The following is a 13148-nucleotide window of genomic DNA, read 5'->3' as shown; positions in this document are numbered from 1 at the left end:
GCTCTTCTATCAATCAGCATTCCAGTTTGTTTCCATGATGGGAGAATTAGGAAAAACTCGCTCATCAGAGGGCCTGCGGACAGCCGCCCATCATCTTTGCAAGAGTGGAGTCAGCAGTGGGCACGATGGGAAATCTTACTCAGCTTGAGGGCATTTGTGAAGGCTTCCTGGAGGAGGTGATGTCTGAATTCAGTCCTGAAGACGTGTGAGGAAAGAAAGGGCAGCCCAGGCAGAAGAGGCTATGGGATGGAGGTCAGGTGGCAGACCAGCCACACCCTCTGCTACAGTAAACCTTTGATCAAGGCAGAATATAAAGCCTGGTATTTCTTCCTCAACTTGGGGGTAACTCTGAAGGGCCATCCCAGCTTCTGAGCCCCCTCCATTCGGTTTTGGGGAAGCTGGGCTTATGTTGCTCAAGTGAACTGCCACCTGTCTCTTCTTCTGCCCATGCCTGCTCCCTTGCATCTCCTATGGGTGTGAACTCTTCTCCAAGTGCATTCCCTGACAAGCCTCCTGGACCCAAGCTTGCATCTGAGGGTCTGCCTCCCAGGAAACTCAGCCTGTGATACTTGGCTTTGGCATTTGTTTCTGACCATGAAATGACAGTCTGATCAGATACTGCTGGCACATATATGTGTATGCTCCCCTACCCTATGCACACAGACTCATATCATCTTAGATGTTACTCCCTTGGATCCAGCTCTCATCTTCACAAGAGAGTGCTCTGATCCCTTCCTGGCACCCCATCTCCTCTCTGCTTCCTAATCACCAGGTATTTTCCTTGCTTGGAGTCTTCCCCTGACCTTGGAGAGGAGACAGGAGAAACCTGGACATCTTTAGCATGGTGTTATCATCTCATGTTCGAGGCACCCTGGGCTTGGGTGTCAGAGGGCATTTGAGGGCTGTGTCCTTGGAGTCCCTTATGCCGGGCCGTGGGGACGGGTGGTAAGGATTTCTGCAAGGATCTCAGATCTTGAAGAGCCCAAGTCACAGCTCACGTCCTCTTGGAACAATGAGGCTTGATGAATGGGGTGTGATGTGCAATTGCTGATGAATATCAAGCTGATTCCTTCTGACAATCTACACGGTGCATGTGTGGGAGCAAAACTATGTGGTCTCAGGAGGATTCAATATGGGCTTGAAGTTTCCCAACTTCCTGGCCTCAAAATTGATGTGTGTGAAGGAAAAAAAATACAACAACAACAACAACAAAAAGCCCAGAAACAGCAAAACCCACAAAGCAATATTTCCCAAGGCAAAGCCTGACATTATGACTGTCTCTTTAAGTGCTTGAATTGAATATATATATATATATTTTTTTTTTCTCAACTGCATCTTCTGACTGACAAAGCTCTTTCTTGCCAAAAGCAACTGTTATAAAATTATGACTTGCACATATATAATGTTTGTGTTCAACAAGAAAAACAGAAATACCACCTTATTTTGTGGTTACAGCTGCACAATTCACATCCGGCAAGACCGATCATATTAAGGTTATGCAATCATCTAATTGCAGAGACAAGCCTTGAGTAATAACTCCAAATGCTCGCACTTCAATCTGCACAACAGAGTCATTGCAGACTCCTGATTAGCGCCTGACAGCGTTCGGGTACCATTATCCACTCTGGCATTGTCTAAATCTCCATTTTCTGCTGAGCCAATCTACCCACTAACTGATCTATGACAAACACAAACATCACAGCAAAGCTGTTTGGGTCACACACACACACACACACACACACACATATTTTTCAGCTCCCTGTAAAATAAAGTTTTCCCCTGTCTCCAGAGAAATCAGCCTCCTCTACCCCATGAACACCCTGCCCCTCTTTTCCTTGTCAGGAAGCTGTAGGTGACTGTGCAAGGAATTTATCAATTTTTTTAATTAATCTTTTTTCTTTATTGTCAAAGTGTGGTACAGAGAGGTTACAGATTCATATGTAAGCTGGGAATATGGCCCAGTGGCAAAAGTGCTTGCCTGGTATACATGAAGTCCTGCGTTAGATTCTTCAGCACCACATATATAGAAAATGGCCAGAAGTGGTGCCGTGACTCAAGTGGCAGAGTGCTAGCCTTGAGCAAAGAGAGGCCAGGGACAGTGCTCAGGCCCTGAGTCCAAGGCCCAGGACTGGCAAAAACAACAACAACAACAACAACAACAACAACAACAACAACACACACACACACAAACAGATTCATATGTAAGGCAGTAAGTACATTTCTTGTTCAACTTGTTTCCTCCCTCATTTCTCCCCTCCCCTTCCCCTTTCCCCCCATGAGTTGTGCAGTTGATTTATAACAAATGGTTTTGTAAGTATTGCTTTGGGAATGGTTTGTCTTTTTGTCCTTTGTCTCTTAATTTTGATATTCCCTTTCCCTTCCCCAGTTCTAATACCCGTATAAACAGTATCCAGGGTGTTCGGATGAGATATAGTGGTAATGGGGGTACAACCACAGGAAGGGAATACAAGAGAAGCAAAAGTAAAAAAAACAATCAAACAAACAAACAGACAAGAAAAAATACAAAAGGTACGGTTTCATATGGCATTATTATCAACATGCCATGTGAATTTATCAATTTTTTTTTTTACCCATTTACTGCTACTTAGAGCTTAGAGCTTGGCTCCAAGGTGGCTTAAATTTTTTTTTATTTGTTGTAAAGGTGATGTACACAGGGGTTACAGTTATATCAGTAAGGTAATGAGTACATTTCTTGTTGAACACTGTTACTCCCCTCCCTGTCCAAGGTGGCTTTGTTGGTTATCTTCCTGTTCCTTAGATCTGTCTGTGTCCCTGCTTGCAATTTCCAAGGGTACCGTCCTTTCAAAGTCTGTCAAGGATCTCCACCTCTTTTACTGTGCCTGCCACCTCAGCTCCCGTCTCTCACATTTTCCCCTGGATTATTGTATTCCTCTCCTTGCTGTGTTCTCAGTGTCTACCCTTTTTCCCTCCATACCCCCTCCCCCATGTGGAAGATGAAGTACTTTTCCCTTTGTAGTTCCATAATCATCTACTTGGCATTTAAAATTTTTTAATTGGCACATAATATTTGTATGTATTTATGGGGTACAATGTGTAGTTTCGATTCATATATTATGTAATGATCAAACCAGGATAATTAGCATTTCCATCTTGTCAAACTTTACCATTTCTTTGTGTTGGGAATGTTGAATAGCCTCTCGTCTAGCTATTTTGAAATACATAATGAATTGTCAGAGACTATATTCTTTCTGCTGTGTGCTGGAAGTCACTCTTCCCCTCTGGTCCCTGTTGTCCTGCTTCCATTTATCATAAGCCCCTTTTTCTGAGCCTCTGTAAAACTCTGTCTGCTTTCTGCTCCCAGGAGACCACTATTTTGGCTTCTGCATAGGAAGACACATACTTTTTGAAAGTGTCAGGTAAAAGTATTCTTCTACCCCAAACCTTATGCTCTTTCCTTGTCTCACTCTTGAGCTCATGGTGTCAGATTTCTGGACTCATCTCCTATTTCTCTCTGACCTCCCTCCCTTCTAGCCTCTCTCTTCCTCTCCCCTTCTCCTTTCCCCTCCCCTTCTTCCTCCCTCCCCTTTTTCTCCTTCCCCCTCCCCTTCCCCTTTCCTCCTCCCCCTTTTCTTTTTTCCTCCCCTACTTTTTCTTTTTACTCTCTCTCTCTCTCTCTTTGAACTCAGGACTTAGGCCTTGTCACTTAGCTGTTTTGCTCACGGCTAACACTCTACCCTCGAGTCACAGCTCCTCTTTCAGCTTTTTGATGGCTAATTGGAGTCAAGAGTCTCTCTCAGGGATTTTTCTGCCTGAGTTGGCCTTGAACCATGATCTCAGATCTTAACTTCCTTCCTGAGTTGCTAGGGTCCCACTAGAGTGCTAGAGCCACTGGTGCCTAGAGACTTAAAAAAAAAAATACAGGTTCTTGCTATTATCCATAACATGCAATGGACATACTTCTGCCATTAGAGAAGCACGCTCATTTAGGAGTATCATCAACTGTAGATTCCAACACTGCCTCCTCTGCGTTTTCCATGACTTTGTTCTAGATGGAGGTACTGGCCCCCACCAAAGACCTGTTGGCTATTCTGTATCTACCAGAGCTCTTGGAAAAGTCCCCTCTGTGCAGAATGCAATGCAATGTCTTGGCTGGGAAACGTGCATGGTCTTCCAACAGATTCCTCTCCTTCTCTTGCTTCATCTCTCTCCACTACCCCACATACAGACTTGGGGTTTCCTCCAAGCCTACCTCCTTGCCTTTGCACAACCAGTGCCTCTGTCTGGAATGCTGTTCCTGCACGGACTTCCTTCCTCTCTCTTGCTTGTGTTCTAAGATCTAGACTAACTCTTCCTTCCTCTCTAGTGAGGACACTAAGGACTATATTTTATGTTTTATTTCTAGAGTGGCTCTTGCTCAGTAGAACCTAATATAGCTTTCACACATCTTAGATTCTGTGCTGGCCCTTGGTGACTTGAGAATGTAGTGGCAGTGTGCACATTCCAGGTTCTACAACATACCAGGTACTTTATGAATGGACTTCAGTGCATCTGAGCAGATTGATGGGTAAAGGAGTTGTTATAATGCAGCATGCCAAACACCCTAGCCAAAGTGTAGACAGGGTGTTATGATTTCTCCTGGGATTGGGTGAGCAGTGGAAGCCTCAAGGAAACCAGTTCAAGTTAGATCCTAGAAGACAGATAGTATTCATTTAAAAACAGCTACTTGAGCTGAGTGCTGGTAGCTCATGTCTATACTCCTAGTTACTCAGGAGGCTGAGCTCTGAGGATCCCTATTCAAAGCCAGCCTGTGCAGGAAAGTCCATGAGAATCTTATCTACAATTAATCACCAAAAAGCTAGAAGTGGACCTGTGGTTTAAATGGTAGAGTGCTAGCCTTGAGCAATAAAAGCTCAGAGATAGTACCCAGGCCCTGAGTTCAAGCCCTAGGACCAACAAAAACAAGCAAACAAAACCCCCTACAACTCCCTGGGTATACAAGAGGGGACCAAAGTCATGGCTTCTCTGAGCTTCAGTGACTTCACTTCTAAAATGGACATCATGACTCACACCCTGGCCTCGTCACACCCCAGCCCCTGGTTAGATTACCTATGTAAAAGATACTATTCATATTTCTTCCTGGATACTTCCTATCCCAGTACATGTGACTCTACCCTAGAGCTGGGTAGACAAGAGAGCTTGAACTGGAGTTAAGACTTCTAAGAGGGATGCTTGGCCATTGGCAGATGGGAGTTGGATGTATCAGTACCCCAGCTGTCTCTCCCCTTTGGTGGACAGCTATGCTGGCTCTTGGAGCTCCTCAGCAGAACTTCCACTGGCCCATGGTGGCAATCTTACTAGCCCTAATCTCCTTGACCTGCTTCTTTCTCCTGACTATCTTACTTTCTCTGCCCCCTACCGGTGTTTCCTGGGATTACTCTCTGAATACACTGGCTGTCCTGGAATCCTTCTCTTAGGTTCTACTGTGGCAATGTCAGGCTTTGTGTACCCAGTCTCCCTGACACTTCTTTCTGCTCTCAAGCTTCCTTTAACCATACAGAGTTTTTATGTAGATTATCACACACACACACACACACACACACACACACACACACACACACACACACACACACACACACTGTTTCTGGAGCATAAAAACCCACAGACAATAGGAACCCAAAACACCTAGGCTCAGCAAAATGCAAAGAGGGTGTGGATTTTATTTTACAGCATATGTGTGTGGTGGTGGTGGTGGTGGGGATTCTCCATCACCTCCTGTGTTCTCTGGCCTAGAGGCATTTGAAACTGATTGCTGTGGGGCCAGGGAACATACTAGAAGCCTGATCTATGTGCCCTTTGTTATTCCCCCCAAGTCCTTCACTTCAAGCGGGATGAAAGGAGAGCTTATGTGTCTACCTCTCCCAGTACCCTCCCTCCAGAGACCGGGCTCTCCTCCCCTCCCCCCCCCCAGACCCCAGGGTGAGGCCTTTGGACAAGGGGTTCAGTCTGTGGCTCTCACTTTCTGGCCTGGGGAAATTGCTGGCTCAGCCATCCGGTTCAGCTCTGCCCACGCAGGAGCTCAGCCCTCCCATCCAACTGCTCCCTAGCCTGCTCCCTAGGGACTGCGCATTTGGAATCAATTAGAATCAACAATCAGCCATGGGACCTCTCTCCTCCCGGCTCAGCCCCCAGCTGGGAAACCCTGGCAGGCACTATCTCTCAGGATGCAGAAAGAGATGATTCTTTCTTTCTTTTTTTTTTTTTTTTTCTGGAGATGAGATGAGGAAACTGAGGTTGGAAAAGAGGTATTAAAAGAAAATGGTCTTGGTAGACAGAACTAGCTACTTACAAACCGGTGGCTCTGTGTCAAAGAGGGAGTCTGAGGGTGCAAGCCTAGCGGCACCTGCCAGTGCCAGCTTCCTGGAGCCTCGTTTGTGGGGTGGCAGGGGAGCGTGTGGCATTCGTACCAACACCAACATCTGGGGCAGGGTGGGGGCGGGGGGTCTTCATTAAGATGCAGTGACTCTATTGGCACCAAAATAAACGTGACATTTATCAGAACCTGCTAAATCTATTCAGTGCTTGCTTCCTTCGGAAGTGCAGGGTCTGTGCCGTGGGCCTGGAGAGAAAAGGTCTTTGCTGCTGAGAAAAATGGGGCGGCAAGTGGGAAGCAAGAAAGCAAGCAAGGAGGAAAGTGGAAAGGGCAGACAAGAAGGCCCAACACAGACTCAAGCAGTGTCCTAGATATCCATTAATCATCTGCACGGGCCAGAATCTGCATCATGTAGGTTTGTGTTGCCTGATAAGGAAATAAAACACAAGTTATCTTCCTGGCCTCCAGCTCCCCACCTACCTAAGCTAAACTAAATGGCCCTGTGTGGCTCTCCTAGATGTGGCTAATTTCTAATGATAACCTACCAAATTTCCTTTTGTTCCCATTGTACGCATAGTTAGGTTAACTGAGGCACAGAGTGGTTAAGGAAGCCACCTAAGATCGTTCAGCTAGCTACCATGTAGTTTCTGGTTCACCCTCTGTCGTACCACAGACCAGCAACCACGATTTCATTAGTTGAGTTTGGGACATTTGTGAGTCTACACTTCCTAATCAGCTCTGAAAAGTCTCTGCTCAGTAAAACATCATCCTTAAGATTCTGCCAGGGTCTGTTCACTCTGTCTGTCTGTTCACTCTATCTATCTATCTATCCATCTATCTATCTACTATCTGTCTATTAATCATCTATCATTATCTATCATGTATAAATCATCTATCATCTATCATTTATGTATCATCTATCTATCAATCATCTATATATGCATCTGTGTGCTTTCAGATTTTAACCATGGAAAAGTCTCTAGACATGGCTGCTAGGCCTCTTGCCTGGGCTCTGGTCTCTGGGGTGGAAAAGGAAGTTGATGATTTGAACACTGATTAGGTAGAAGCAACATAGGGTGCTGACCCTGACTCTGGCAGTCTGTGTTTGTATTCCAGCTCTGCCATTTACAAGCCATACAACCTTGAGCAAGATGCCTAACCTCTTTGAGCCCTTACATACTACTTTTGATGTTGTGAGAATTATGAATAAGAATTATATATTTATTGTGAGAATTGTGCTGGGTGTTGTATGAATGGCTTCCCATGCATAATTTCCCTAACTATCCTATGAGAAAGTTACTTTAGTTCTGCTTGCTTAAAAGTTAAGGCTTCAAAGTTTTAATGCTACATATAGATCATACTTCTTGAGAAATAGTAGAAACTTAAAAGGTTTTATTTTTTATTCTTTCTGGCGTGAGTTTATAATTCCTAAGCATCTCCCCAAATAGAGCCAAGAAAGGAGGCAGGAAATGGGAATATAGAAAAAGGAAAAAAAAAAAAGGAGCAAGGTATTGTTTTTTCTCTTCCTTTCCTTTTCTTTGGTTTCCTTTCCTTTCCTTTTGTTTCCTCTTCTGTCTTCTCCTCTCCTCCCCTCTCCTCCCCTCCCCTCCCCTTCCCTTTCCTTTCTTGCCAGTACTAGGGCTTGAACTCAGAGCCTAGGAAACTGTCCCTTAGCTTTTTCTCTCAAGTCTGGTACTCTGCCACTTGAGCCCCACCTCCATTTCCAGCTTTTTGCTGGTTAATTGGAGATCAGAGTCTCATGGACTTTCTTGTCCAGGCTGGCTTTGAATTGCAGTTCTCACATTTCAGCCTCAATGAATTTCTAGGATTACAGGCATGAGCTACTGACACCCAGCTTGTTTTTCTTTTTAAAGAGCTCCTTAGCCCAGAGTTAGCTAAAGCTGACATTTTAGAGGTGTTTTCTCTGCACACCTTAGACTCCACCTTTTGGGAGCCTCCTTCCCTGGGGCTAATGGGGGTATTAAGGTGTACAGATGGACACACCAAGTCCCTTACCCACTGCAAAGTTGTCCCCCATCCGTGTGTCAACAGGACCTGCTGCTCACAGAGAGGAGTCCGATTAAGTCCTGAACTATGAGACTATAGACTACCCCATGCCAGAGTCCATGCTAGAAGCATCTTCTCATGTGACAGCCATATCACTCTACCAGCAGAAAGAACCCTGTGTTTTATAGGGGTGCCCGAGGTGTGATCCCCATGTCTGCAGTGAGCTAAGTGGCAGCATTTAACCAATGACCTTGTCCTCACCTCCCCACCAGTGTCCTTTCTACTAAGGAAATGGTTAACAGCCAGTAGATTAAAAATAAGTGCTAAGTGCAATTATGGCAGAACAGTTAATACATAATTGCATATTTTTGTAAATAAGCTTGGAAGCTTTTCCAGTGACCTTTCTGTGGCCTTGTGGTTTTGTAGATAAATTCTCTTCTCTTTTGTGCTCTAATTTTAATTGGGAGCAAGGGCTAGCTGCTGTTGGTCTTGTGGCCCTTATTCCCTCAGCCTGGTGTGTGTGTGTGTGTGTGTGTGTGTGTGTGTGTGTGTGTGTGTGTGTTTGTCCATGTGTCCTCTGTAGCCATGGTGGACTAAATGTCCCTGAAGACCCATGATTTACAGAGAACCCTGAGTGAGGAAGAGGGATTCTTTTGGAGCTGAGGAAGAGGTCATATTGGCAGGAACAAAGACCTGGACCTACCCAATCCTGAGATGACACTGAACATCTTCAGAGGCATTTTATTCATTTGTTCATTCATTCATTCATTCATTCATTCATTCATCTCACCAATACTTGTTGAAATGTATTGTGTCCCAGGCTTCCTGGGGGAAATAGCCCTGAACAAGGCAGATCTGGTCACAGACCGGTCAGGAAGCATTCTCATGCTATATTTAATATTTCAACAAGCTGCCCGCAGGCCACCCAAGTTGCCTAAAACACAACTCTGGCCCTAGAGTAGAAATAATACCAGCTCTTGATAGGGTCACTTTGCTGGCCAGAAAACTCTGGATTGTTGTGATTTGTTTAAACTGGGCAGGTGTGAATTATTATCTAAAATATTTCGTGTGTTGTTAGACCAACTCTTTTGAAACAGGTAAGTGGCTATAGGGGGTCTTTTGTTACCACAGAGGACCCTGGCTTCTCCCATCTTCACACAGCATGGTGCTTGGCAGGGCTGATTTGGGGAGGCAGGGTGGGTGGGTAAACATCCTCGAATGTCCTCGCCACAGTTGATAGTGGATGATGGGTGGGGGCATGATCCAGAGTTCAGAAGACAGCTCCCCTCAGGCCTCATCATAGACTGGGTCACATCTGATTGCACTGAAAAGTCCTAGAGCCTCGTTTCCTGAGGAAGGGTCCTCATCCTCTGCCTCTGCTCCGAGGGTGGCCACAGTCTCCCAGGCCTGGGTGGTGCAGGCAGGGCCAAGGGCCTGGAGAGGGGAAGAGGTGAGTATGGGTTCTGATGGAAGGAGCTTGAGTCTCAGCACTGACTGGACTGTTCTCTCTGTCTGACTCGACCAGAACACCAAGTGCAGGGGTTTTATTCCTTGGGGCTGTAGACATGAGCCATTTCCTGAGAAAACACCAACAGCAATGCCAGCTAGCTGCATACCAGCTCCCTGGCTCTATCAATAGTGCTACCTAATTGACACATGGCTCATTGGGCTTGAGTCATTGCAAGGTATTAATTACCCCAAGGGATGGGCCAGAAACTTGGCACCTGCCAAAAAAAAGTGCAGAAAGTAACTGGAGCCTTAGCCTCACAAGTCCCTCTGCCTTGATTTTCCTCCCCATGATATTTCTGACTCATCTTCACAAGTCCTACTTGGCCTGTGCTTCCTTGATTCTGTGTGTGTGTGTGTGTGTGTGTGTGTGTGTGTGTGTGTGTGTGTGTGTGTGTGAAGGCCTTCCTTTCCTCTGCTGTTTTTGGCTCTGATTCTGTTCCCAGTTGTCAATTCCTGCCAGGTTCCTCTCTGGGCTCTGTTCTGGGACCATAGGTGCTGCTTTGCCAGGAATCAGCAAAAGTCTCACACTCTGTCCACAAAATAACAACTGTGCTTTCCTTTCCCACCTTGAAGGCCTCTGATTGCCTCTCACATCAAGTCTGGAGTCCTTGGCCATCTAGGTTTCTTGGGGAAACTGGTGCTGAGATTCCTGGGTGGAGCTGTCAAGTGGCTAGGCTAGATTCCCATGGGAAAGCACGTGTGTGTGTGTGTGTGTGTGTGTGTGTGTGTGTGTGTGTTTGCCAGAGAGAGAGAGAGAGAGAGAGAGAGAGAGAGAGTCCATATACCCCCTTCACCTGGCATGGGCCCTCTGCTGGCTCAGCCTGGCTAGCCACAGACCATCTGGGCTGCCCTATGTGTGGAGAAGTTGAGACTCAGAGCTAAGGGAAGAGCAGGCTGTGGTCCATGGAAGGTCATGACGGGGTATGTGTGTGTATGTGGGGGCAATGGAAACCACACATTTCCTGGAGTGTCCTTCCACAGTTCCCAGCCCTGCCCAGGACACAGGGAGGGATGAGAATCTGGTACCACGCATCCTCCAGAGCAGGAGGACAGGACTGGTGTTGGGAGGATGGTCTGGCTGTAGGCCCTCTGATCAGTTCTTACCTCTTTGGGGCTCCGGCCACAGCAGGGGTGGTGGCCACAAAGGGAATTATGAATATCCATTCAGGGATGAGGAAGGGATGCGAGAAGGGAAGGCTGCCCATTTCACATCTCCCTCTTCTTGCTTTTACTCATTACTGGGTATTTGCAAGGTCCCAGGCCTCCCCTGACAAGTGCAGCCCAGCAAAACTGGGTGGGTCACATGTATGGAATGCACCCCCATCTTTGAGGTGGCTGGTCTGGGAGCTTGTGTAGAAATGGACTCTCCCAGGCTTCACTTCAGACGTGGCTCAACTAGAATCTGCCATGCAACAAGATCCTACTGGAGTCAAATGCTTATCCAACTACTGGTCTTAGTAACTAGTTCCCCCATCTGGGGATACCCAGTGGGTGGGGTCTCAGGTGTAGGAGGGGGAGACCCATCTGATTTCTGGGGATCCCATCAGAGTCACCCCTCTTGAACTGTTACAGGACAAGGAGGCTTCATTTTCCACGGCATCCCTCCCCCCTTCATTTGTGAGACCAATTACAGAACATTCTGTACCACAATTAGCGCCGTTAAAACCTCTCCGTTCCGTGTGATGAATTTTAGTAGTAATTGAACAGAGGAAGCCTTCGCCAGGGAAATTGCCCCTATTGAATGTGCCCACGCGCTGAACTGTGGATTTCAGCCTTTCTCCAGCGGTCACAGGAGCCCTGTGCGGGTGGTGGGCATTTCCTACTTCCCTCCTATGGGGTCTTGCTCAGGTCCATGCAAGGCATCAGCTGTACATGGCAAGGAAGGTGATGGGAGAGGCCTCTGTCTAGGCACCACCGGTGTGGTGGGTCTAAGATGATGATAGGGAACTATGGTAACTCCAAGCCTATAAACCCATAAGGTCTGCTATTCCAGCATTGGGAGCTGATGTTGTGCCTTGGTGTATGATGTATTGAACACGTACTTTCACAATATTTCCTGTGCTCTGGCTGTGCCTCTAATGCACTGTGAATAGTGCCTTCCTTAGTTCTCACAGCAACCCTTTAGTCATCTGTTAGTCACTGTTGCTGTTAGATGGGGGAGGAAACCGAGGCTCACAGAGGTCAGATAACAATTTCAAGGTCCATAAATGGTAGAGTCATGGGACTCCAGAGTTTTGCTCCTCACTTTCTGGTTCTCTTTTACTGTCCTCCTTGGTGCTTAAGAACGCTTTTGAAGAGTTCCTGTGTTAACTGGATGAGCTGAGAGGTCTGGCCCCTTCTAGCCTGGAGTGACAAAGGAGAGGAGACAAGAGAACCTGGAAAATGCTCAGTGAGGGAGCCGGTGTGTCAGCAGAATTCCTATGAAGGTGGAGACCCCCGGGGATAGAGATGGAACATGTAGTCTGGGAGCCACTCTGCAGAATCCAGAGACTCTGTCCGCATCCCAGTCACCAAGTTCAGAAAGGACTGTGTGGTGTCTGTGCCCTCTCTGAGCCCTACAGCGGGGAAGAATGGTAAACATCTCTGCCTTCCCTCATTTTGATTCCATTGTATATTTAGAATCTGGGTACCAGCTGTGTGCCTTTCTTCACATGGGCAAACAGAGGCACATTTGTCCAATATTACATAGTCATTCAGTGGCTGAGTCATGCTTCTAGCAGGACTCTGCCCACATCATCAGGTCAAAGATGAGCCCTTCACATAGCCCTTGGAGAAGAACTCCATGATGCCATGTGTGAGCATGTCACAGCCTGCCTGGAAATTGTCTGTTGGCCCCTGCTCAAGCTGGGAGCTTTGTGAGGGCTTGGGTTAGGTATGCATTCTCTCTAAACCCATGTCTGCTAGTATGTCTGGGATGAGCTTGAAACATATGGACCTGCTGGAATCTGAAAACCTATATCCGGAGACAATGCTCTTTCCTGGGATCTGCGAGTTTCTACTTAGGTCCATCCTAGGGGAGACTCAACCTCCTGTTGAATAGTCTGGACTAGTCCTTCACTTTCCCAACCCCACCTGGAGACTACTTATGATTTGGCTAAGAAGGGACAGGGACTCATTTTACTAAATGGCAGTGAAATTGTTGGGTTTGGCCTTTCCTGTTATTGGGAAGTGACAGTCACCGCTCAGTATCTGATAGCTAGAAGGCCAGCTCATAAGTGTTCCTTGGAGAGTTTACCTTGTGGCATTTGATCAGGGATTGTGCTAGGCCCAAGGCATCCCC

The sequence above is a fragment of the Perognathus longimembris genome, chromosome 6 (genome assembly GCF_023159225.1).
Source record: "Perognathus longimembris pacificus isolate PPM17 chromosome 6, ASM2315922v1, whole genome shotgun sequence".
NCBI classification, from domain to species: Eukaryota; Metazoa; Chordata; class Mammalia; order Rodentia; family Heteromyidae; genus Perognathus; species Perognathus longimembris.
Note: the sequence above shows the minus strand (reverse complement) of the source record.